This window comes from Zophobas morio, unplaced genomic scaffold, assembly GCF_036711695.1.
Source record: "Zophobas morio isolate AGI-343-1 ecotype UQ-CSIRO unplaced genomic scaffold, CSIRO_AGI_Zmor_V1 ptg000021l, whole genome shotgun sequence".
NCBI lineage: Eukaryota > Metazoa > Arthropoda > Insecta > Coleoptera > Tenebrionidae > Zophobas > Zophobas morio.
The window spans coordinates 22,050,539-22,074,538 of NW_026972126.1; the positions used below are offsets into that span (position 1 = coordinate 22,050,539).

General features: G+C 35.0%; 1 protein-coding gene across 1 annotated transcript in view; it reads left to right on the forward strand.

The window, feature by feature from the left end:
- LOC135132366 (MAM domain-containing glycosylphosphatidylinositol anchor protein 2-like) overlaps window positions 1-24,000 on the forward strand; it is a 90,638-nt gene that overhangs the window by 63,918 nt on the left and 2,720 nt on the right. The window lies entirely within an intron of this gene.

The window sequence follows — 24,000 nt, forward strand, 5'->3', positions numbered from 1 at the left end:
TAAAACCTTCTCGGGGGTCCGAACTTTTTTTTTAATGTAAAACCTTCTCGGGGTTCCCAATTGTTTTTTTTTATCGTAAAACCTTCTCGGGGGTCTCAATTGTCTAAAGTCTTCTTGGGAGCGCCAAATGTTTTTTTTTAGAATGTAAAACCATCTCGGGGGCCCGAACTGTTTTTTTAATGTCAATTTTCTTTATTGTAAAACCTTCTCGGGGGCACCAAATGTCTGTTTTCAAAATGTAAAACCTTCTCGGGAGTCCCAATTGTTTTTTTTTTATTGTAAAACCTTCTCGGGGGTCCCAATTGTCTAAAGTCTTCTTGGGGGCGCCAAATGTTTTTTTTTAGAATGTGAAACTTTCTCGGGGGTCCCAACTGTTTTTTTTTAATCTAAAACCTTATCGGGGGTCCCAATTGTCTTTCTTTTAATGTGGGTCCCTACTGTCTTTTTTTAAGGTGAAATCTTCTCATGAGTTCCAACCACTGTCTTTTTTAAAAATATAAAACCTTCTCGGGGGTCCGAACTTTTTTTTTAATGTAAAACCTTCTCGGGGTTCCCAATTCTTTTTTTTTATTGTAAAACCTTCTCGGGGGTCCCAATTGTCTAAAGTCTTCCTGGGAGCGCCAAATGTTTTTTTTTTAGAATGTAAAACCATCTCGGGGACCCGAACTGTTTTTTTTTAATGTCAATTTTTTTTTATTGTAAAACCTTCTCGGGGGTCCCAATTGTCTAAAGTCTTCTTGGGGGCGCCAAATGTTTTTTTTTAGAATGTGAAACCTTCTCGGAGGTCCCAACTGTTTTTATTTTTAATGTAAAACCTTCTCGGGGGTCCAACTGACTTTTTTAAAAAGGTAAAATCTTCTCAGGGATCTCAATTGTCTTTTTTTTAATCTGAAACCTTCTCGGGAGAACCAACTGTCTTTTTTAAAAATGTAAAATGCAGTTCCAAATGTTTTCTTTTAATGTAAAACCTTCTCGGGGGTCCCAATTGTTTTTTTTAATGTGAAACCTTCTCGGAGGTCCCAACTACAGTTTTTTTTTTTAATGTAAAACCTTCTCGGGGGTTCCAAGTGTCTTTTCTAAAAATATAAAACCTTCTCGGGGGCACCAAATGTCTGTTTTCAAAATGTAAAACCTTCTCGGGGGTTCCAAGTGTCTTTTCTAAAAATATAAAACCTTCTCGGGGGCACCAAATGTCTGTTTTCAAAATGTAAAACCTTCTCGGGAGTCCCAATTGTTTTTTTTTTATTGTAAAACCTTCTCTGGGGTCCCAATTGTCTAAAGTCTTCTTGGGGGCGCCAAATGTTTTTTTTTTTTAGAATGTGAAACCTTCTCGGGGGTCCCAACTGTTTTTTTTTAATCTAAAACCTTATCGGGGGTCCCAATTGTCTTTCTTTTAATGTGGGTCCCAAATGTCTTTTTTTAAGGTGAAATCTTCTCATGAGTTCCAACCACTGTCTTTTTTAAAAATGTAAAACCTTCTCGGGGGTCTGAACTTTTTTTTTTATTGTAAAACCTTCTCGGGGGTCCCAATTGTCTAAAACTTCTTGGGAGCGCCAAATGTTTTTTTTTTTTTTAGAATGTGAAACCTTCTCGGGGGTCCCAACTACTGTTTTTTTTTTATGTAAAACCTTCTCGGGGATTCCAAGTGTCTTTTCTAAAAATATAAAACCTTCTCGGTGGCACCAAATGTCTGTTTTCCAAATGTAAAACCTTCTCGGGAGTCCCAATTGTTTTTTTTTTATTGTAAAACCTTCTCGGGGGTTCCAATTGTCTAAAGTCTTCTTGGGGGCGCCAAATGTTTTTTTTTAGAATGTGAAACCTTCTCGGGGGTCCCAACTACTGTTTTTTTTTATGTAAAACCTTCTGGGGGATTCCAAGTGTCTTTTCTAAAAATATAAAACCTTCTCGGTGGCACCAAATGTCTGTTTTCCAAATGTAAAACCTTCTCGGGAGTCCCAATTGTTTTTTTTTAATTGTAAAACCTTCTCGGGGGTTCCAATTGTCTAAAGTCTTCTTGGGGGCGCCAAATGTTTTTTTTTAGAATGTGAAACCTTCTCGGGGGTCCCAACTACTGTTTTTTTTTATGTAAAACCTTCTGGGGGATTCCAAGTGTCTTTTCTAAAAATATAAAACCTTCTCGGTGGCACCAAATGTCTGTTTTCCAAATGTAAAACCTTCTCGGGAGTCCCAATTGTTTTTTTTTTATTGTAAAACCTTCTCTGGGGTCCCAATTGTCTAAAGTCTTCTTGGGGGCGCCAAATGTTTTTTTTTTTTTTAGAATGTGAAACCTTCTCGGGGGTCCCAACTGTTTTTTTTTAATCTAAAACCTTATCGGGGGTCCCAATTGTCTTTCTTTTAATGTGGGTCCCAAATGTCTTTTTTTAAGGTGAAATCTTCTCATGAGTTCCAACCACTGTCTTTTTTAAAAATGTAAAACCTTCTCGGGGGTCTGAACTTTTTTTTTTTATTGTAAAACCTTCTCGGGGGTCCCAATTGTCTAAAACTTCTTGGGAGCGCCAAATGTTTTTTTTTTTTTTAGAATGTGAAACCTTCTCGGGGGTCCCAACTACTGTTTTTTTTTTTATGTAAAACCTTCTCGGGGATTCCAAGTGTCTTTTCTAAAAATATAAAACCTTCTCGGTGGCACCAAATGTCTGTTTTCCAAATGTAAAACCTTCTCGGGAGTCCCAATTGTTTTTTTTTAATTGTAAAACCTTCTCGGGGGTTCCAATTGTCTAAAGTCTTCTTGGGGGCGCCAAATGTTTTTTTTTAGAATGTGAAACCTTCTCGGGGGTCCCAACTACTGTTTTTTTTTATGTAAAACCTTCTGGGGGATTCCAAGTGTCTTTTCTAAAAATATAAAACCTTCTCGGTGGCACCAAATGTCTGTTTTCCAAATGTAAAACCTTCTCGGGAGTCCCAATTGTTTTTTTTTAATTGTAAAACCTTCTCTGGGGTCCCAATTGTCTAAAGTCTTCTTGGGGGCGCCAAATGTTTTTTTTTTAGAATGTGGAACCTTATGGGGTGTCCCAATTGTCTTTTTTAATGTGGGTCCCAACTGTCTTTTTTTAAGGTGAAATCTTCTCGTGAATTCCAACTACTGTCTTTTTTAAGAATGTGAAACCTTCTCGGGGCTCCCAACTTTCTATTTCACTGTGACTAGTACCTTCTATATTGTTTTTACTTCTACAAGTTATCACGAAAAACTAAAATTCTGCAAAATCAAATTTTATAATTTTCCAGAGAAGCAGTTTTTGTTGGACTGTCTTTCAGAGGCGAGGGCAGTTCAGTCGAAATAATTTTCGACCAACTTTTCTGTCATTGGTTGCCAACCAAACTACAAGATTTACATGGCCCACGTATGTCTAAAAACATCTGAAACCGCATATACCCACGATGTTCGGGTCAGAAGTAAAAATCAATTAATGTCATAATCGTAGAAACACCCCCGCGTGCCTCTCGAGCATAAAGTGCCTTTGTCGCTTTCGACAGATTGCCGCGCTTCACCGTCAACTTCTTTCTCAAGTGACAAATCACTTTGCGCTCTCGACCACAAATAACTCCACAAATAACAACCGGATCGCCGCTTTTGCGTTTTGGGCCCGCGTCCGCCGCTTTTTCCGACGAAATACTTAAATACGTCGATAACAACAAGCGACAGAGCAATAACGACTCCTGGAGCGGAGGAGGACGTTTTGATTGCAGTCTTACCTACGTGCCTTCATTTCCTAACGGAACGTTACAAATCTACATACAAATTTGCCCGCTTCGAAATAGCTGCTTTATTGACAAGCTTTCATATTCAACATGACGAAATCGCGGCGGGACGCAGTGCGACTTAATTCCGAAATGCCGCATGAGTGCATTTTTTAATTAATCGCTTCATGCACGACATCATAAAGCAATTCAAGAACGTGAAGAATGCACGACGCGGAAATTTGCAAGAATCGCGAACTGTTATTGGGAGGCAAACAGTCGTTAGATCATCGCGTTGACGTGAAATCCGTGATGTCATTAAATGAAAACGGCTGAGAGCCCATTTTGTCCGTCAAGTGCGGTTGTACATAAAATTTGTCACAGACAATATTATTTTTGAAATTGGCTGTGCTTTAGTTTGAGGCTAGCGTCATCTATGGGTTAATTCCAGTCCGCTCCCCATTAAATCGCGCCATCTGGCGGCAGCACCCACCTCCGTCCAAAAATCCACAATTTACGCCCGCATAGATTTCTCATTACAATATTCCAGCGACAAACGCCGGGGAGAGGAAGTGGCGTAAAAACCAAAGCATATTTAACGAAGTACGGATCCGCTGACCGTCGCTGTTTGCCGTCGCAACTGCAAACAATGCCAACAAAACCCTTTTTGAGCGACGATGAGCGGCGATAAGAAAAACAATTGAAAATACGTGGCGTCTATCAACGGCAGCGAGCTTTGAAAGAAAAATCGTGTGTATAAAGTTTCACGAGTTTATAATAGTTGCAGTTGCGAAACGGTCAGGGAGCGTCCATGTCAGACTATGGAACGAGGATGTGTTCCGACCGGATCATGTATAATTGAATTAAAATGATACAACACGGAGGCCTGGAATGCGAACGTAACGTGTGAAAATTCCAGGTATGAAAGGGGAATGTAATAACTGTTGTGCGATTGAATTAAATTTTGTTGTGGAAAATTTGAAAGAAGACGGGCGAGGAAGGATTGCGAACGGGGTCACCGTGGGTCTACGCTGTCATTTTATGCGGATGTTTGTTCTAATCCTACCGACTGCGCCGTTATTGTAGGCCTCGATATTTAATTGTGGATTAGTGGAATTATGGACACTGCGAAGTCGTTTATCTTCTAGGAGACTGTAATTAGAGAAGTTTTGTCCTTGTAAACTACTTAAGTCGCGCGTTATTGGAAAAGTTGCACCGTTTTCTAAAAAAGTTAATGCGTTTTCAATAATACTTATAAAATAATGCAGTTTAATGTATCAGTCGCACTTGAAAATGTGGCTCAAATTATTCGTGTCGCTTTTGGCGACTTTGTGGAAATTAACATGGACTTGCGAAAATTTTGCGCCTTTCAACTATACGTTAGACGATCACGATCAGTGGAAACTGAGTGTCGAAGAAGCGGAAATAATTAGTGCCCCAGATCCTTGCGATGAGGTTTCTGTTCAAGACCAATTTATCCCACGACTGTGTTGCAAAATCCTGAATTTCACACATCCAATCGAACAAATCATATTTGACAATTGTGCCACTGAAGAATTGGAAGAAGACTGTTTTTCCGAAGCTATAGAACAAATCACCGAATCACTCACAATAACTAACAATAAACTGACGTCTGTTAAAAAAGGTACGTTTCGCAATATCCAGCTAAAGGAAATTTATTTACATAACAACCGAATCAAAATCTTGGAAGACGACTCCTTTTCTAATTTGTCGAACTTGGAAATTCTAAATCTAAATCAGAACAACTTGCAAATGCTGAACCCCGACGCTTTTTCCGAGTTGCCAAAACTGCATACACTGAATCTCGTGTTCAACCAAATTAGAATCTTACAAGAGGGTGTGTTTAAATTTTTCTCAGCAAATCCAGTGGTTCATTTGAAGTGTAACCAAATCTCTCGAGTCGAAGATGCGTTCAAGGGTTCGCTTGCACGAGATATAGTTTTAGATTTAAGAGCCAACCGTATCGAAAATTTGGCGGAAGGTGTTTTCAACAACCATGGGTTTGAAGATGTGAATTTGAATACCAACCCACTGAAGACAATAGCGACGAAATTTTGCGGAGAAAACTGTTCGATGAAGAACTTTCATTGTATATGTTGTTATCTCAACAAGGATGGCCTACAGACGATTCGAGACTTGGCACTTATAAAGAAAACATTTCTGTATGTAGGAGGGTGTTATGACGCTACTTATGGTGATTCTATTTTGGATATTCAATACGTGTGTGGTGGAAGTAAAAATAATCGAGCGGGGAAGTTATTGCTGGTGTTGGTTTTGTTACGAAGTTTTAATGATTTTTTGCTCCCATAGTTATAATATTAATAATTATCGGCACTGTTTTAACACTGTGATTAAATATGACTTCACTCAGACGTTGCGAATTTACACAATAAACTTAATTAACAACCAAATTGTGCTATAAATTGATTAGTTTAGCTCTCGAATTGTAAATAAACACGAATAGAAGGAAAATGTAATGAGTTTTTAATCGAAACACAACAGGTATGTCGTTTCTATTACCAACTATATTGTTACGAAAGAAACCCATACCCCGCCCCGGTACGACGCCTATGGGTTCTAGTGTGTAAGGCGATGATGACTCAGACGGCGTTCGTTAAAGAAAAGCCTGGAAGCGGAAGTCGCGATGGGTATTCCAGAAAGACCTCGACTGCGGAACTGGGGTTTGGGTTTAAATAGAGACCACCTTCGGGAACGAGATTTTCAGTCAAGTCCAGCGAATGTTGAGAAAAGCCAGTCAAGTTCGTCGAGTATACTTGAGTTATTGAGAAATAGATTGTCGAGGTTAACCCACGCCGATTTTTGAACACCCGTATAACGTAACAGTACATTGGTTTGCTTCTTAGGCGTCGTACAAACTAAATATCGTGAATCGTGAAATATTTGAAAAAATCTTTGCTTATTTACGCCCTGGAAATACATTGAAATCAACTTGCTACTATTTTTAGTTTAGTTTTTTTGATAGATTGCTTCGCCAATAGAAAAGTATCCTAATGAGCAAAACCAAGTCGTTGTATGTTACGAAATTTGAACTAAACTTTAAGGTTTCCTTATAAACGCTAATAAATTTTCAATAATCATACGATTATGATGTTGTTGACAACAGTTTTTGGTTTTACAACTTATTAATAACCTTTTCCAAATCAGGTTTGATGATTTTTTTATTCGTCATGAACAAAGGAGGCGGTCCTTAATTGCAAAATTTTCTTTACAAAAAATTAAAATCATGTTTTGAATATCGTGATGTTTAAGGAATACTATGTTGTATATTAAGAAAAAAATTGCAAAAATACACCCCGCCCACCCACCCCATCTCAATTATGATGATTTTTTTTATTCTTAGAACCTTAAAACACGTTTAAAATGGTAAATTATTGTAAGGAAATACGGATTTTCTTATAATAATTAAAAATTTCTCGATCTGACAACTAATACAAAATTCATCACAATTGAGAATTGAGATCGGGGCGGGTATGGGTGGAACCAAATCTTTGGCTTAGTTTTTCTGTTAATATACATAATTTTCTTTGAACAACACGATTACTTAAGACCATGTTTTACATTCATTTCACAATTTCTCCTAGAATAATAAGGATTTTGCAATTAAGCTCCGCCCCTCTGGCTTACAACGAATAAAAAAATCTTCATTACAATTGAGACAGGGTGGGTGGGTCAAGCTTATATTTTACCTTTTTTCTTAATATACCTAGTTTTGTTTTCACTCCAAGAAACTTAAAATATGTTTAAAATGGTAAATTTTTGTAGATAAATTTGGATTTTTCACAATACGTTTGACTAAAAACAAGAAAAGAATCAAAAACAGGTAGAAAGCGTATTATTTTGCAATTTCTCTTTTTCTCTCGCATTCTTTATTTATCTGTGTCAATGATGTCATATCACATTTTTGATTGACGAAATTACCCCACTTTCTCGAAAATGTAAGAATACACACCTGTTTATTTAAAAATGTAAAACCTTCTCGGGGGCCCCAAAAATCTGTTTTTTTAATGTGAAAACCTTCTCGGAGGTTCCAACTGTCTTTTTTAAAAATATAAAACCTTCTTAGGGCCCCAAATATCCTTTTTTTTAATGTGAAACCTTCTCGAGTGTTCTAACTGTATTCTTTTAAAATGTAAAACCTTCTCGGGGGCCCCAAATGTTTCTTTTTAGAATATGAAATCTTCTCGGGGGTCCCTACTGCTTTTTTTTTGTGTAAAACCTTCTCGGGGCCACAAATAACTTTTTTTTTAATGTGAAACCTTCTCGGGGGTCCCAATTGCCTTTTTTAAAAATGTAAAACCTTCTCGCAGGCCCCAAATTTCGTTTTTTTTTTATGTGAGACCTTCTCAGGGGTTCCAACTGCTTTTTTTTAATATAAACCTTTCTTAGAGGCCCCAAATTTCTCTTTTTTTTTAATGTGAAACCTTCTCGGGGGCCCAACTGTCTTTTTTAAAAATGTAAAACCTTCTCGGGGGCCCCAAATGTATTTTTTAACGAATGTGAAACCTTCCTGGGGGGTCCCAATTGTCTTTTTATTTAATGTAAAACCTCGGGGGCGCCAATTTTTTTTTAGAGTGAAACCGTCTCGGGGCTCCCAGAACTGTTTTTTTTTAATGTAAGACCTCGGGGGCCTCAATTATCCTTTTTACTTCCCGAGCGTAAGTAAAGGAAGTATTGTAATCGAGTCCGTCGGCCGACTCTCTACTTTTGCATTTTCTCGACCTATCATGACCCCTAGAGGACGAAGAAATAGGTCTCCCGTTTCCGTCTGTCTGTCCGTCTGTTCGTCTGTCTGCCGTCCCGGATTTTTATGAGACAGATAATCTCCGAAAGTCCTGGGCCGATTGTTGTCAAATTTTGTATTTATATTAGGTATATGATGTACATGGTAAAACGCTAATCAAAATTGTGATGACGTTACTTCAAAATTGTACATAGTAAATGGGTTTTAAATTGTATCAAATAACATAGTCTTACACATGTAGTTTATGACATTTTACCCGAAACGTCCAGATTTTTGGAAAAAAAATCAAAATTCGGAAACAACATTTCGACATTTAATTTGGAATCTGCAAAACCGAATGCTTTGAAATCTTGGAGATGTTTTACAGTTATCATAGGCATGGTAAATTTTTGGTCAAAATATATTTCCTCATCCCCCCCTAAAAAATTGATCACGCCACCCTAAAATTTTTCCGAAAAATCTATCTTAAATGTGCATTGTGCAAAGTATGATGAGTTTATAATTGTGATTTATTACTGCATAAATATTTTTAGAATTGCTTATACGGGGCGCGCGAAAAAAAATAATGACTGAGTCAATTTATTTTATTGATTAAATCAAGAATTGCAAAATTGAATACTTTGAAACCTTGACGTTTTGAAGTTATTATAAGCATGGTAACTTTTTAATGAAAATATATCTGTTTATCAACCCCAAAAAATTGATTACGGCATCTCAAAATTTTGCCGAATAAATTCTTTCGCAAATGTGCAAAATATGAACAGATTTTTAATCATTGCATTCATATTTTTTAGATTTGCTTAAATAAGTGACTCAAAAAAATTAATGAATCAGTCAATTTATTATTGATCAAATTGAGAATGAGCCACCCCATTTTCTGGAAAGTGTGAGAATATGCTCGTCTTTATAACAATAAAATAATGATTTGTTCAATGGAGGCTTATGAATAATTTTAGTCACCTGTTTTGGGGCGATTAACTCATTCAAATCAAACAAATGTCTACGTGACATTCTTCCGATGTAATGTATTCCCGTTGATAATGTGCCGTAAATACATTTTTTGCACTCATAACCTTTTTTGATGACCTTGGTGCATTCAACAATATGCGGAACGTCGAAGATCACGCCCAGGAGTCCTGTGGGCGATTGTGGAAAATTCGGCGATGCTTGTCCGAGATTTTCGCAGTTTAATGGTTCTTTTTTTCGAAATCGGTCTGGAACGATTTTTGTTTCTTAACACGATCCTACCGAGAAATACATTGGAAACAACCTGCTAGTGTTTTTATGAAAAAAAATCACCCATTGAAAACTAGTAGTGTTTTTGATAAATTGCTTCGCTATTAGAAAAGTATTCTAAAGAGCAAAACCAAGTTACCGCACGTTACGAAATTTGAACTAAGCTTTAAAGTTTCCTTATAAACGCTAATATATCTTCAATAATCATACGATTATGTGATGACATGATTGATGACAACACTTTGATTCTACAAGTTAATAACCATTTCCAAATCGGGATTTTCATTTTTGCAACCATCTGCATTCAAATGTTTTCTTAGAAGCCTTCTAATGAACAAAAATTAAAACTTTATTGCTTCTAAATCTTCAACAACTTGAGCATGTTTGTTCTAATCCTACCGACTGCGCCGTTATTGTAGACCTCGATATTTAATCGTTTATCTTCTAGGAGACAGAAATTAGCAAACTGTTGTCCTTGTAAATTACGTAAGTCATGCTTAAATGATCTATTACTGGAAAAGTTGAACCGTTTTCGAAAAAAGTTAATGCGTTTTCAATAATACTTATAAAATAATGCAGTTTAATGTATCAGTCGCACTTGAAAATGTGGCTTAAACGCTTCGTGTCGCTTTTGGCGACATTGTGGAAATTAACATGGGCTTGCGATAATTTTGCGCCTTTCAACTATACGTTAGACGATCACGATCAGTGGAAACTGAGTGTCGAAGAAGCGGAAATAATTAGTGCCCCAGATCCTTACGATGAGGTTTCTGTTCAAGACCAATTTATTCCACGACTGTGTTGCAAAATCCTGAATTTGACACATCCACTGGAACAACTCATATTTGACAATTGTGCCATTGAAGAATTTGAAGAGGATTGTTTTTCCGAAGCTATAGAACAAATCACCGAATCACTCACAATAACTAACAATAAACTGGCGTCTGTTAAAGAAGGTACGTTTCGCAATATCCAACTAAAGGAAATTTATTTACATAACAACCGAATCAAAGTCTTGGAAGACGACTCCTTTTCTAATTTGTCGAACTTGGAAATTCTGAATCTAAATCAGAACAACTTGCAAATGCTGAACCCCGACGCTTTTTCCGAGTTGCCAAAACTGCATACACTGAACCTCATGTTCAACCAAATTAGAATCTTGCAAGAGGGAGCGTTTAGATTTCTCTCGACAAATCCAGTAGTTGAACTGAGGTGCAACCAAATCTCTCGAATCGAAGATGCATTTAAGGGTTCGCCTGCACGAGATATAGTTTTAGATTTAACAGGTAACCGTATCGAAAATTTGGCGGAAGGTGTTTTCAACAACCATGGGTTTGAAGATGTGACCTTGAACGACAACCCACTGAAGAAAGTAGACGCAAAATTTTGTGGAGAAAATTGTTCGATGAAGAAGTTTCATTGTTACGGTTGTTGTTATCTCAGCAAGAAAAATTTATATACGATTGCAAATTGGGCGGTTGCAAAGAACACTATTTTGACTGCAGGAAGCTGTGGTGACATCTATGGTAATACTGTTTGGGATGTTTCATCCGTGTGTGGTGGAAGTAAAAATAATCTAGCGGAGAATTCTTCATATATTTGGGAGTTATTGCTGGTTGTTGGTTATGTTACAAAGTTTTGATAATTTTTTGCTTGCATAGTTATAATACAATTAAATATTGTGTGGTGTAGATGTGTTATGGTGTGGTGTTATCGGCACTGTTTTAACACTGTAATTAAATATGACTTCACTCAGACGTTGCTAATTTACACAATAAACTTAATTAACAACCAAATTGTGTTATAAATTGATTAGTTTAGCTCTCGAAGTGTAAAGAATGAATAGAAAGAAAATGCAGTGAGTTTTTAACTGCAGCAAAGCAGATACGTCGTTTCCATTACCAAAATGTAGATTCTCTGGTAAATATTTTAACAAGTCCTCGCTGGAAAATACAGTGGAAACAACCTGCCAGAAAATAACCAGTTGAGAACTAATAGTTTTTTTGATAAATTGCTTCGCTAATGAAAACATTGGCCTAAAGAGTTTAGACAGTACTTCCCTCGCTGTTGGAAAAAAAAATTGCGATGACGTCATGAACGTTAGTTCTGAGAACATAGAGAAGCGTCATAGTTTAAATTAAATGACGGTTGAGGACTCCTCGACTTATGTTGGCAACAGTGTTTGTTTCTAACTACAATATAAAAAATGTCATAATATTTTCAACGACGCGTTTTACTTTCGACAAATTGACACTAGATGTACCAGAATATTACAAGCTGCTTACTGTTTCCTTCACTTTAATTCAGGTCGCACGTAGTCTGGGAACTTGTTTGATCTCCAGACCAGAGCACACTCAGGCCAATGTCGACTCTAAGCGTTCGGAAACAATTTGATTTATTAACCATGATCCGTGATCTGAAACACATCCTAACCGGTTTCGACCATAATTTCTTGCTGTTTCAACTTTCGAATTCTTAGTTTTTCGAAAGTTTAGTTTGGGGACTTTTCAATTTACTTCTATTTATTATTCAAATTTTGGATTTTACAATTTCTGAATTTTTCAATTTCTCAGTTTTCAGTTTTTCTCTTCAATTTTACGATTGTTAAATATTTCGATTTTTCAATTTTTGACTTTTGTAAACTCTTTATTTGTCGATTTTTCAATTGATTGATTTTTCAGATTTTTTGGTTTTCAATTTTTCTATTTTTTCAGGTTTCGATTTTTCAACTTCACTTTTTTGATTTATCGATTTCTCAATTTTTCAATTATTTCATTTCTCAGTTTTTGGACATTTCAGTTTTGGGATTTTTCAGTTTTTCTTTCATTTTTCAGTTTTTCGATATTTCAGTTTTGGGATTTTTCAATATTTCTGTTCTTTGACTTTTCCATTTTTGACTTCTGGATTTTTCGATGTGTTGACTTTCTACTTTTTCGATTTTTAAAGTTTAGATTTCTCAATTTTTTGGTATTTTAATTTTTCAATATTTAAAATTTTAGATTTTTCGATTTCTCGATTTTTCATTTCAGTTCTTCGATATTTCCGTTTTTCATGTTTTCGAATTTTTCGAATGTTTTGATTTCTTAATCTGTCGATTTTTAGACTTCCACGTTTTAGATTTTCTGTTTTTCAATTGCCGTTTTTTCAAATTTTCGATTTTTCAATTTTTCAAATTTGGCATTTATTTATAAACTGTCAATTTTTCGATTTTACAATTAATCGATGTTTTGACTTTCCCATTTCTTGACTTTCGAGGGTTTCGATATTCCTGTTCTTCAATTCTTTAATTTTTCCATTTTTCATATTTTAGTTTTTTTAAGGTTTCGATTTTTCGACTTCACTTTTTGGATTTTTCGATTGCTCAGTTTTTTAATTTCTCAGTTTTTTGAGATTTCAGTTTTGGGATTTTTCAGTTTACTTATTATTCAATTTTTCGATTTTTTAAGGTTTCGATATTTCGACTTCACTTTCTTGATTTTTCGATTTCTCAATTTTTCGATTCTTTAGATTATCAGTTTTTGGATATTTCAGTTTTGGGATTTTTCAGTTTTTCGATTCGTCAGTTTATCTTTCATTATTCCGTTTTTCGATTTTTCAGTTTTGGGATTTTTCAATATTTCTGTTCTTCGACTTTTCCATTTTTGACTTCTGGATTTTTCGATGTGTTGACTTTCGACTTTTTCGATTTTTAAAGTTTAGATTTCTCAATTTTTTGGTATTTTAATTTTTCAATATCTAAAATTTTAGCTTTTTCGATTTCTCGATTTTTCATTTCAGTTCTTCGATATTTCCGTTTTTCATGTTTTCGAATTTTTCGAATGTTTTGATTTCTTAATCTGTCGATTTTTAGACTTCGACGTTTTAGATTTTCTGTTTTTCAATTGCCGTTTTTTCAAATTTTCGATTTTTCAATTTTTCAAATTTGGCATTTATAAACTGTCAATTTTTCGATTTTACAATTAATCGATGTTTTGACTTTCCCATTTCTTGACTTTCGAGGGTTTCGACATTCCTGTTCTTCAATTCTTTAATTTTTCCATTTTTCATTTTTTAGTTTTTTTAAGGTTTCGATTTTTCGACTTCACTTTTTAGGTTTTACGATTGCTCAGTTTTTTAATTTCTCAGTTTTTTGACATTTTGCAAGTTTTTGATTTTTCAATTTTTCGATTTTTTTTAAGGTTTCGATATTTCGACTGCACTTTCTTGATTTTTCGATTCTTTAGATTATCAGTTTTTGGATATTTCAGTTTTGGGATTTTTCAGTTTTGGGATTTTTCAGTTTTTTGATTCGTTAGTTTTTCTTTCATTTTTCCGTTTTTCGATTTTTCAGTTTTGAGATTTTTCAATATTTCTGTTCTTCAACTTTTCCATTTTTGACTTCTGGATTTTCCGATGTGTCGACTTTTTACTTTTTCGATTTTTAAATTTTAGATTTCTCAATTTTTTGGTATTTTAATTTCTCAATATTTAAAATTTTAGATTTTTCGATTTCTCGATTTTTCATTTCAGCTCTTCCATATTTCAATTTTTATTAATTTTTAGATTCTCAGTTTTTGGATATTTCAGTTTTCGGATTTTTCAGGTTATTAGATTCTCAGTTTTTCTTTTATTTTTCAGTTTTTCGATATCTAAGTTTTGTGATTTTTGACTTCTGGATTTTTCGATGTGTCGATTATTTTACTTTTTCGATTTTTCAATTTTTTGATTTTTAAATTTTAGATTTTTAATTTTTAAAATTTTAGATTTTTCGATTTCTCGATTCAGTTCTTCGATATTTGAATTTTTCAAGTTTTCGAATTTTTCAAATGTTTCGATTTCTTAATTTTTTGATTTTTCGACTTCCCGGTTTTAGATTTTCTGTTTTTCAATTGTCATTTTGTCATATTTTCGATTTTTTTATTTTTTAAATTTGACTTTCATAAACTCTCAATTTTTCGATTTTTCAATTAATCGATGTTTTGATTTTCCCATTTCTTGACCTTCGAGTGTATCGAATTTCCTGTTCTTCAATTCTTTAATTTTTTGATTTTTCAGGTTTTTGATGTTTCAATTTTCTATTTTTTAAGGTTTGTATTTTTCGACTTCAGTTTTTTGATTTTTCGATTTTTCTGTTTTTAGATATTTCAGTTTTAGGATTTTTCAATATTTCAATTCTTCAGCTGTTCTATTTTTGACTTGTCGATTTTTCGATGTGTGTACCTTTTTACTTTTTCGATTTTTCAATTTTTGGATTTTTAAATTTTAGATTTTTCAATCTTTTGATATTTTAATTTTTCAATATTTCTTAATCTTTCGATTTTTCGACTTCCTGGTTTTAGATGTTCTGTTTTTCAATTTTTCGATTTGTTAATTTTTCATTCCCGATTTATCGAGATTTGATTGTTCAGGTTTTCGATTTATCAGTTTTTCAATTTTTTATTTTGGCCTATTTCGGTTTCTCAGCTTTTCCAGTTTTCCATTTTTTCGTTTTTTGATTTTTCCGCTTTTTCAATTTTTCAGCTTTTTTCAATTTTTCGAATTTTTAAGTTTTTTGATTTCTCGATTTATCGACATTTGGATTTTTCGATATTTTGATTGTCAATCTCTCAATTATAAATTGTTCAATTTTTAAGTTTTCGATTTTTCGGTTTTGACCTATTTCGGTTTCTCAATTGTTCGACTTTTCGATTTTCCAGTTTTTCGATGTTTCGATTCTTCAGTTATCCGATTTTTTAAATTTGTGAGTTTCGATTTCTCGATTTTTCGTTATTCGGTTTTGAAATTTTAGATTTTTGAATTTTACATTTTTTCGATTTTCTGATGTTTCATTTTTCAATTTTCAGTTCTTCGATATTTCGATTTTTCAATATTTCAGTTTTACGATTTTTTAAAGTTTCGCTTTTTCGATTATTAGATTTCTCGATTTTTCGATTATTTTAATGCTTCATTTTTTTTTCTCAGTGTTAATATCATACACTGTACCGAAAACAACCACAAAAAATGTCACTAAAAAAATTTAAAAATTCATACAAAATAGAACAGTGTTTCCAAAACATTTTCCCGAAAAAAAAATTACTCAGGAACTACAAAACCGAATGCTTCGAAATCTTGAAGATATTTTAAAATTATCATAAGCATGGTAAATTTTTGATCAAAATGTATTTGGTCGTTCCCCCTAAAAAACTTATGACGTGACCACAAAATTTTGCTGAATAAATCCTATCTAAAATGTACAAAATATGGTGAGTCTCTTCTTGTGATTTATCATTCCATTAAAATTTTTTCGATTTGCATATACAGGGTGACTCAAAAAAATTAATGAATGCGTAAATTTATTTTATTGATTTAATCAGGAACTACAAAACCGAATGCTTTGAAATCTTGCAGATGTTTTAAGGTTATAAAGAGCATAATAAATTTTTAGTCAAAATATATTTGGTTATCTTCTACAAAAAACTGATGACGTCAGCTCAAAAGTTTGCCGAATAAATCGTATCTAAAATATACAAAATATGATAAGTCTGTACTTGTGATTTATCATTCCATTCATATTTTTGGATTTGCATATGCAGGGTGACTCAAAAAAATTAATGAAGGCGTGAATTTATTTTATCGATTTAATCAGGAATTACAAAACCGAATGCTTTGAAATCTTGGGAATATTTTAAAGTTATTATAAGCATGGTAAACTTTTGTTCAAAATGTATTTGTTCATCCCTCCTAAAAAAATTGATGACGTCACCCTTGTCATCTTAAATTAAGAATCTTTATACATAAACGATTTTCAGTTGCCTTTCATATTACCAGACAGCGTATTTTTGTCGGGCTACGTCACGTTTAATCGGTACTAATTCCATAAATATAATTAACGATTTATTAATCAAACGGCTAAGTAAATGAGAACGGGAATTAACAGCAGAGTGCAACGAAACAGCGTTATTCTAATCTCAAATAAACGAAGTGCAGTCCGCAACCGCAATGAATTCGCATCCCGTACGAGCCGTACCGAGTTTGGCCTTGCCTAGCCCGACAGAAATCCGCTCTCTAGATATTACACACCGGCGCCGTATACCTGAGTAAATTGTTTCGTTATTTTATTGATTATAAGAAATCAAAATTCAAAACGACCCAATTCATTTTCCCGAAAATTTGGGAATACAATAATTTTATTCTTAGTATTACACTACATCTATCCCAACTGATATACGTGTCCTTGCAAAAATGTTGATGACGTCATCACATTTTTTTTTAAATTCCCACTACAAAAATGTAATGAGAAAAAAAAACACAATAGGCATGCAGTCGTCAAGTTTCCGATAGCGAGGGAAGTACTGTCTAAACTCTTTAGACCAATTTTTTAGGGTTACATTTTCATTAAACAGTTACCATGCTCACAATAACTTGATTAGTTACACCCGGTATATTCTAACCTGTAAGTGCTGTCCTCGATTGTAGCAAAAAGGTGGAAAACTTCCCTGTTTACGATTTCATAGTACAATTATCAAAGCAAACTACTCCACCTTAACAAAAAGACGCCATTTATACCTCCATCAAGCGTGAAAAGCTTTTAAGGAAATTCCCGTCGCGTCGCCATTTAAAAAATTAAACGCCATAATTTTTTCAATTCGAAATTATTAAACCTACACGCATCTACATAAATGTTCGTCGAGGACGAGTCCGCTGGGAGCAGTTAATGCCGAACTCCAACTTGGTGCACTTTCCACGTTGTATTAACCCGGACAAGTCCCGAACAAACCAAACCGCAAACATGACAAAAACACTAACCCTCCAAGTTGGGGCAAAAAACGAGTTCGTAGCCCGTTATCGCGCAAAAACTTCTCGCCCGGAAGGGAGCAAAACGCTTTTTATACACAAATTGATGTTGATTTAAAGTTTGATAATTGATGCAAAACAAACAATGGAGAAATTAATTTATTGGCAAAATCAACAGGCCAGGTATTGTATGGTGGAATGCTGTTGCTGAGGTTCGGTTATGGGGCATTGTTAGTTGCTGACGCCGTAATTGCAAAAACAAACAAACGAGTTGTGGGAATAATTTTTTGTGGGAGTGTTGTATCTAGTTCAAAAAATTGATGACGTCGTCTGAAATTTTTTAGTGGTTATTTTAGCTCGTTCTTTGTGCCTAAAAACTCGCTCCGTCGGACATCTGCCCTGTCAAAGGCGATCGAATTTCCCAGCCCGTATTAGCAAGTCTAATTCCATGTACCTCAAAACACTAAATTACGACTGACGATAGAATAATAAAATTTTCCCTCGGCAGTTAAATTCCAGTTCCTACGAGAAGTCCTTTAAAGATAAAAATGATTTAGTAATTTAGCCCTGTCGCCTTTGCGCCGAATTTCGGTTAAAAATCGAAAATACAAAAACTCGCCCACGAAGCGCCTTGTTTAAATTAATCACCCCGTCAGGCATAACGCGATTAAACTAACAGAGGAAGAATCCCCCAGCAATATCCCCATACATACAATTTGTCATGCAGATCTTGGTTTTGCAGAAACACGACACGTGTCAGCCTCGGGCAGCTAAATAGAGATGTTGAATTTCCAACTTGTCTGATCCATGCAACTGGCCCGGAGCTAACCGTGAACTCAGAGTTACAGAAACTTCCTACATACAAATGATACCCCAAAGGCCTAACTGGATCGCGATTAATTTTTCACCTCTGAGGGTGACATGACTCCGTTTTGCACGGGAAACCTACGAAAAATGAATTTTTTACGTCGAGCATGAAACATACAATGCTCGGGTCGCGTTTAGAACGCTTTTTTTGGTTCGGCTCATTTCTGCGTGTGAAGGGTTAATAGTTTTGGAAAGGGGGTGGAAACGGGGGTTGTTAACAATCATAAATATGCTTCGAAGTATTGGCACCGGGGGGTCGATTAAAGGCAGCTCCTGGGGAGTGATCCAGCGCTCAAGACACATAAATGTCAAAAAAGGTCGCGCTATGTTATGTAAATATTTAATTAAGTATTTCGCAACGAAATAAATAATTATCCTGCGTGTGGCACACGTTCAATCTGTGTGTCTCTGTGTGGAATGTAAAGTAAATTTGGCGTAATTAATATTGGCACTAAAGTGATTAAATTGCGTCCAGTTGTATTAGTAACAATTAGGTGGAGATTCTCTGACTGTGTAACTTATAATAATAGAGAAACATACTTTTTCCAAAGCTGCGGAAAACAAACACAAAATTGCTCAAAGGAACAAACAAAATTAACGAACATGTGTCGCGTGAAGGTGTGTCAGAGAGTGTTACAGCAATGACAGTTCGGGGTTTTAACGACAGTGACCCTTAATGGCATCCACCGTTGATTAAAAATCCACAAAAACTTCTGGGGATTGATTTCGACGGGCTGAATTGAAAAACAGCGGTCAGATGCTCCGGACCAAGATTGCAGGCGAACGTCGAAAATCCCGGAGCAATAATGCCATTTTTGTTAAGGACGGATTTAGCGCGATTGAAAAAAATTCACTTTTAAAAAAGTTGTCTAAAAATTGCGAAAAAAATCAGGGACGTAGATATCGACATGCTGATTCCAAAAATATAGCATGTTGAAGGTTACGGAGCAACATTTTCGAAAAAATCGGTGCGAAATGCGAATTTTTTAAAATTTCTAAAAATTTCAATATTTCAACGGTCTATTGCGGAAAAACGGTTCAAGTTATCAAAGAAACGAAACCGAAAGTGAGTTCTAGAGCTCGAAATCTACAAGAAAATGTATTTAGTTGAGTTTCGAAAATGTCAAAAATTGGCCGAAATTTGAATAAGGGGGGACCATTGTAAAAATTTCACTTTTAAAAAAATTTGTTTTAAAATTGCGAAAAAATTCAGACGTAGATCTCGACATGCTGATTCCAAAAATATAGCGTGTTGATGGTCACGGAGCAACATTTTCGAAGAATCGGTATGAAGTGCGAATTTTTGAAAATTTGTAAATATTTCGTTATTTCAGCGGTCGATTCTGGAAGAACGGTTGCAGTTATCAAAGAAACGAGGCCGGAAGTGAGTACTAGACCTCGAAATCTACAAGAAAATGTATTTAGTTAAGTTTCGAAAATGTCAAAAATTGACCTAAATTTTTAGAAGGGAAAAAATTTCACTTTTAAAAAATTATCTAAAAATTGCGAAAAAAATCAGGGACGTAGATCACCACATGTTGATTCCAAAAATATAGCGTGTTGATGGTAACGGAGCAAAATTTTCGAAAAAATCGGTACGAAATGCGATTTTTTTTAAATTTCTAAAAATTTCGATATTTCAACGGTCGATTCTGGAAGAACGGTTGCAGTTATCGAAGAAACGATGCCGGAAGTGAGTTCCTGAGCTCGAAATCTACAAGAAAATATGTTTGGTTAAGTTTCGAAAATGTCAAAATTTGGCCGAAATTTGAAGAAGGGGGGACCATTGAAAAAATTTCACTTTTAAAAAAGTTGTCTAAAAATTGCGAACAAAATCAGGGACGTAGATCACGACATGCTGATTCCAAAAATATAGCGTGTTGATGGTCACGGAGCAACATTTTCGAAAGAATCGGTGCGAAATGCGAATTTTTGAAAATTTCTAAAAATTTCGATATTTCAACGGTCGATTCCAGAAAAACGGTTGCTGTTTTCAAAGAAACGGGGCCGGAAGTGAGTTCTAGAGCTCGACATCTACAAGAAAGTGTATTCACTTTAGTTTCGAAAATGTCAAAAATTGGCCGAAATTTTTAGAAGGGGGGACCATTGAAAAAATTTCGCTTTTAAAAAAGTCGTCTAAAAATTGCGAAAAAATTCAGGAACGTAGATCTCGACATGCTGATTCCAAAAAATTTAGCGTGTTGAAGGTTACGGAGCAATATTTTCGAAATAATTGGTACGAAATGCGAATTTTTGAACATTTCTAAAAATTTCGATATTTCACCGGTCGATTCCGGAAGAACGGTTACAGTTATCAAAGAAACGACGCCGGAAGTGAGTTCTAGAGCTCGAAATCAACAAGAAAATGTGTTTAGTTAAGTTTCGAAAATGTCGAAAATTGGCCGAAATTTTTAGAAGGGGGACCATGAAAAAATTTCACTTTTAGAAAAGTTGTCTAAAAATTGCGAAAAAATTCAGGGACGTAGATCTGGACATGCTGATTCCAAAAATATAGCATGTTGATGGTTACGGAGCAAAATTTACGAAAGAATCGGTGCGAAATGCGAATTTTTGAAAATTTCTAAAAATTTCGATATTTCAACGGTCGATTCTGGAAGAACGGTTCCATTTATCCAAGAAACGAGGCCGGAAGTGAGTTCTAGAGCTCGAAATCTACAAGAAAATGTGTTTGGTTAAGTTTCGAAAATGTCAAAATTTGGCCGAAATTTTTAGAAAAGGGGGGACCATTGAAAAAATTTCACTTTTAAAAAAGTCGTCTAAAAATTGCGAAAAAATTCAGGAACGTAGATCTCGACATGCTGATTCCAAAAAATTTAGCGTGTTGAAGGTTACGGAGCAATATTTTCGAAATAATTGGTACGAAATGCGAATTTTTGAACATTTCTAAAAATTTCGATATTTCACCGGTCGATTCCGGAAGAACGGTTACAGTTATCAAAGAAACGACGCCGGAAGTGAGTTCTAGAGCTCGAAATCTACAAGAAAATGTATTTAGTTAAGTTTCGAAAATGTCAAAAATTGGCCGAAATTTGAAGAAGGGAAAAAATTGAAAAAATTCCACTTTTAAAAAAGTTGTCTAAAAATTGCGAAAAAATTCAGGGACGTAGATCTCGACATGCTGATTCCAAAAATATAGCGTGTTGATGGTTACGGAGCAAAATTTACGAAAGAATCGGTGCGAAATGCGAATTTTTGAAAATTTCTAAAAATTTCGATATTTCAACGGTCGATTCCGGAAAAACGGTTGCAGTTATTAAAGAAATTAGGCCGGAAGTGAGTTCTAGAGCTCGAAATCGACAAGAAAATGTATTTAGTTGAATTTCGAAAATGTCAAAAATTGGCCGACATTTTTAGAAGGGGGGACCATTGAAAAAATTTCGCTTTTAAAAAAGTTGTCTAAAAATTGCGAAAAAATTCAGGGACGTATATCTCGAAATGCTGATTCCAGAAATATAGCGAGTTGATGGTTACGGAGCAACATTTTCGAAAGAATCGGTACAAAATACGAATTTTTGACAATATCTAAAAATTTCGTTATTTCAACGGTCGATTCTGGAAGAACGGTTGCAATTATCGAAGAAACGAGGCCGGAAGTGAGTTCTAGAACTCGAAATCTACAAGAAAATGTGTTTAGTTAAGGTTCGAAAATGTCAAAAATTGGTCGAAATTTTTAGAAGGGGGGACCATTGAAAAAATTTCACTTTTAAAAAAGTTGTCTAAAAATTGCGAAAAAATTCAGGGACGTATATCTCGAAATGCTGATTCCAGAAATATAGCGAGTTGATGGTTACGGAGCAACATTTTCGAAAGAATCGGTACAAAATACGAATTTTTAACAATATCTAAAAATTTCGTTATTTCAACGGTCGATTCTGGAAGAACGGTTGCAATTATCGAAGAAACGAGGCCGGAAGTGAGTTCTAGAACTCGAAATCTACAAGAAAATGTGTTTAGTTAAGGTTCGAAAATGTCAAAAATTGGCCGAAATTTTTAGAAGGGGGGACCATTGAAAAAGTTTCACTTTTAAAAAAGTTGTCTAAAAATTGTGAAAAAATTCAGGGACGTAGATCTCGACATGCTCATTCCAAGCATAGCATGTTGATGGTCACGGAGCAACATTTTCGAAAGAATCGGTACGAAATGCAAATTTTTGAAAATTTCTAAAAATTTCGATATTTCAATGGACGATTCCGGAAAAAAGTTATCGAAGAAATGAAGCAATAAGTGACTTCTGCGACCCAAAATCTACAAGAGAATATCTTTAGTTAAATTTCGAAAATCGTCGAGAATGGGTCGAAACAAATCGCTAATCCGAACACACTTTTTCCACAATTAATTCGGATTATCGAGGTTCTACTGCACTATAATAAAACAAATTACGATTAGTGCTTTTTTTACTTTTTCCACATCCCGGATTCTATTATAAGTTGCCACTCCGTATCGACAGAATAACATAATTAGCGCCGCCCACCCACCCGATTTCTAATTTTTTTCTTCTGAAATAAGAAATAAATCTTACAGCATTTTTTTTTTCAGTTTTCAATAGTCTACGTTCTATTAGTTCCCATTCCCACTCTACAAAAGAACATATAATTAAAACCCGCCCACCCACCCTGCCTCCATTTCATTGATTCATTTTTTCTAGTCTGAATGAAAGGTGGATCTTATATTGAACAGAAATAAAATCGTTAGAGTGAGAACAGCGCGAGTGGGCGGGGCTAGTACCTGCTAAGATAAGATTGATCGTGACAAACGACATACCATCTAAGAAAATAGAGGGCGGGTGGGCGGGGCTAGTACTTGTTAAGATAAGATTGATTTTGGTCAATGACATTTCCTCTACGAAAAAAAAAAACGGGTGGGTGGGCGGGGCTAAAACTTGCTAAGATGAGACTGAACAATATTAAAAGTAGTCACTGGATTGAAGAAGAGGTGGGTGGGCGGGGCTACTGCTTGTTCATAAAACTAGAAATAAGTAAATTTTGCCCCGCCCACCAGTTTTCTTCATTTCACTGACTTATTTTATTTAGTGTAGTGTAATTTAGTAAAATGGAAATTGAAAAATAACAGTATTGTATTCCCAAAATTTTCTTGGAAAATGGAGTGAGCCGTTCCTGATTTAATCAATAAAATAAACTGGCCCATTCATTAATTTTTCGGCCTAGTACTTTCGGAGATTATCTGTCAAATAAAAATCAGGACAGCAGTCAGACAAACAGACGGAAACGAGAGACCTATTTCTTCGTACTTTAGAGGTTACGAAATGTCGAGAAAACCATCTAACAGTAACAAAAAATAGGTAAGTTCTCCGATTACATCGTGGACCGAATTCCCACATCACATAACAAAACATGAAATAGACGCGACAAATGCATATTAAATACGGCCGAGTCCATAATAAGATGGTTTTGGTACACACGTCGCCGTGAGAGGAGTGTTTACAAATAAATGTTCAAATTTTCAAACATAAAACACAAATGGTGACACGATATAAGCGTAAAATACCCCTTCCCGCTCCGAACCCACACTGAAATTAATTTAATTTAACTAACAATAACTTTCCAAGTTCTTCCTCTCAAAATAGATCAATGTTTAAATTAAATTTTGAACACAGCACTAGTTGAAGATCTCGTATGAGCAGTTAT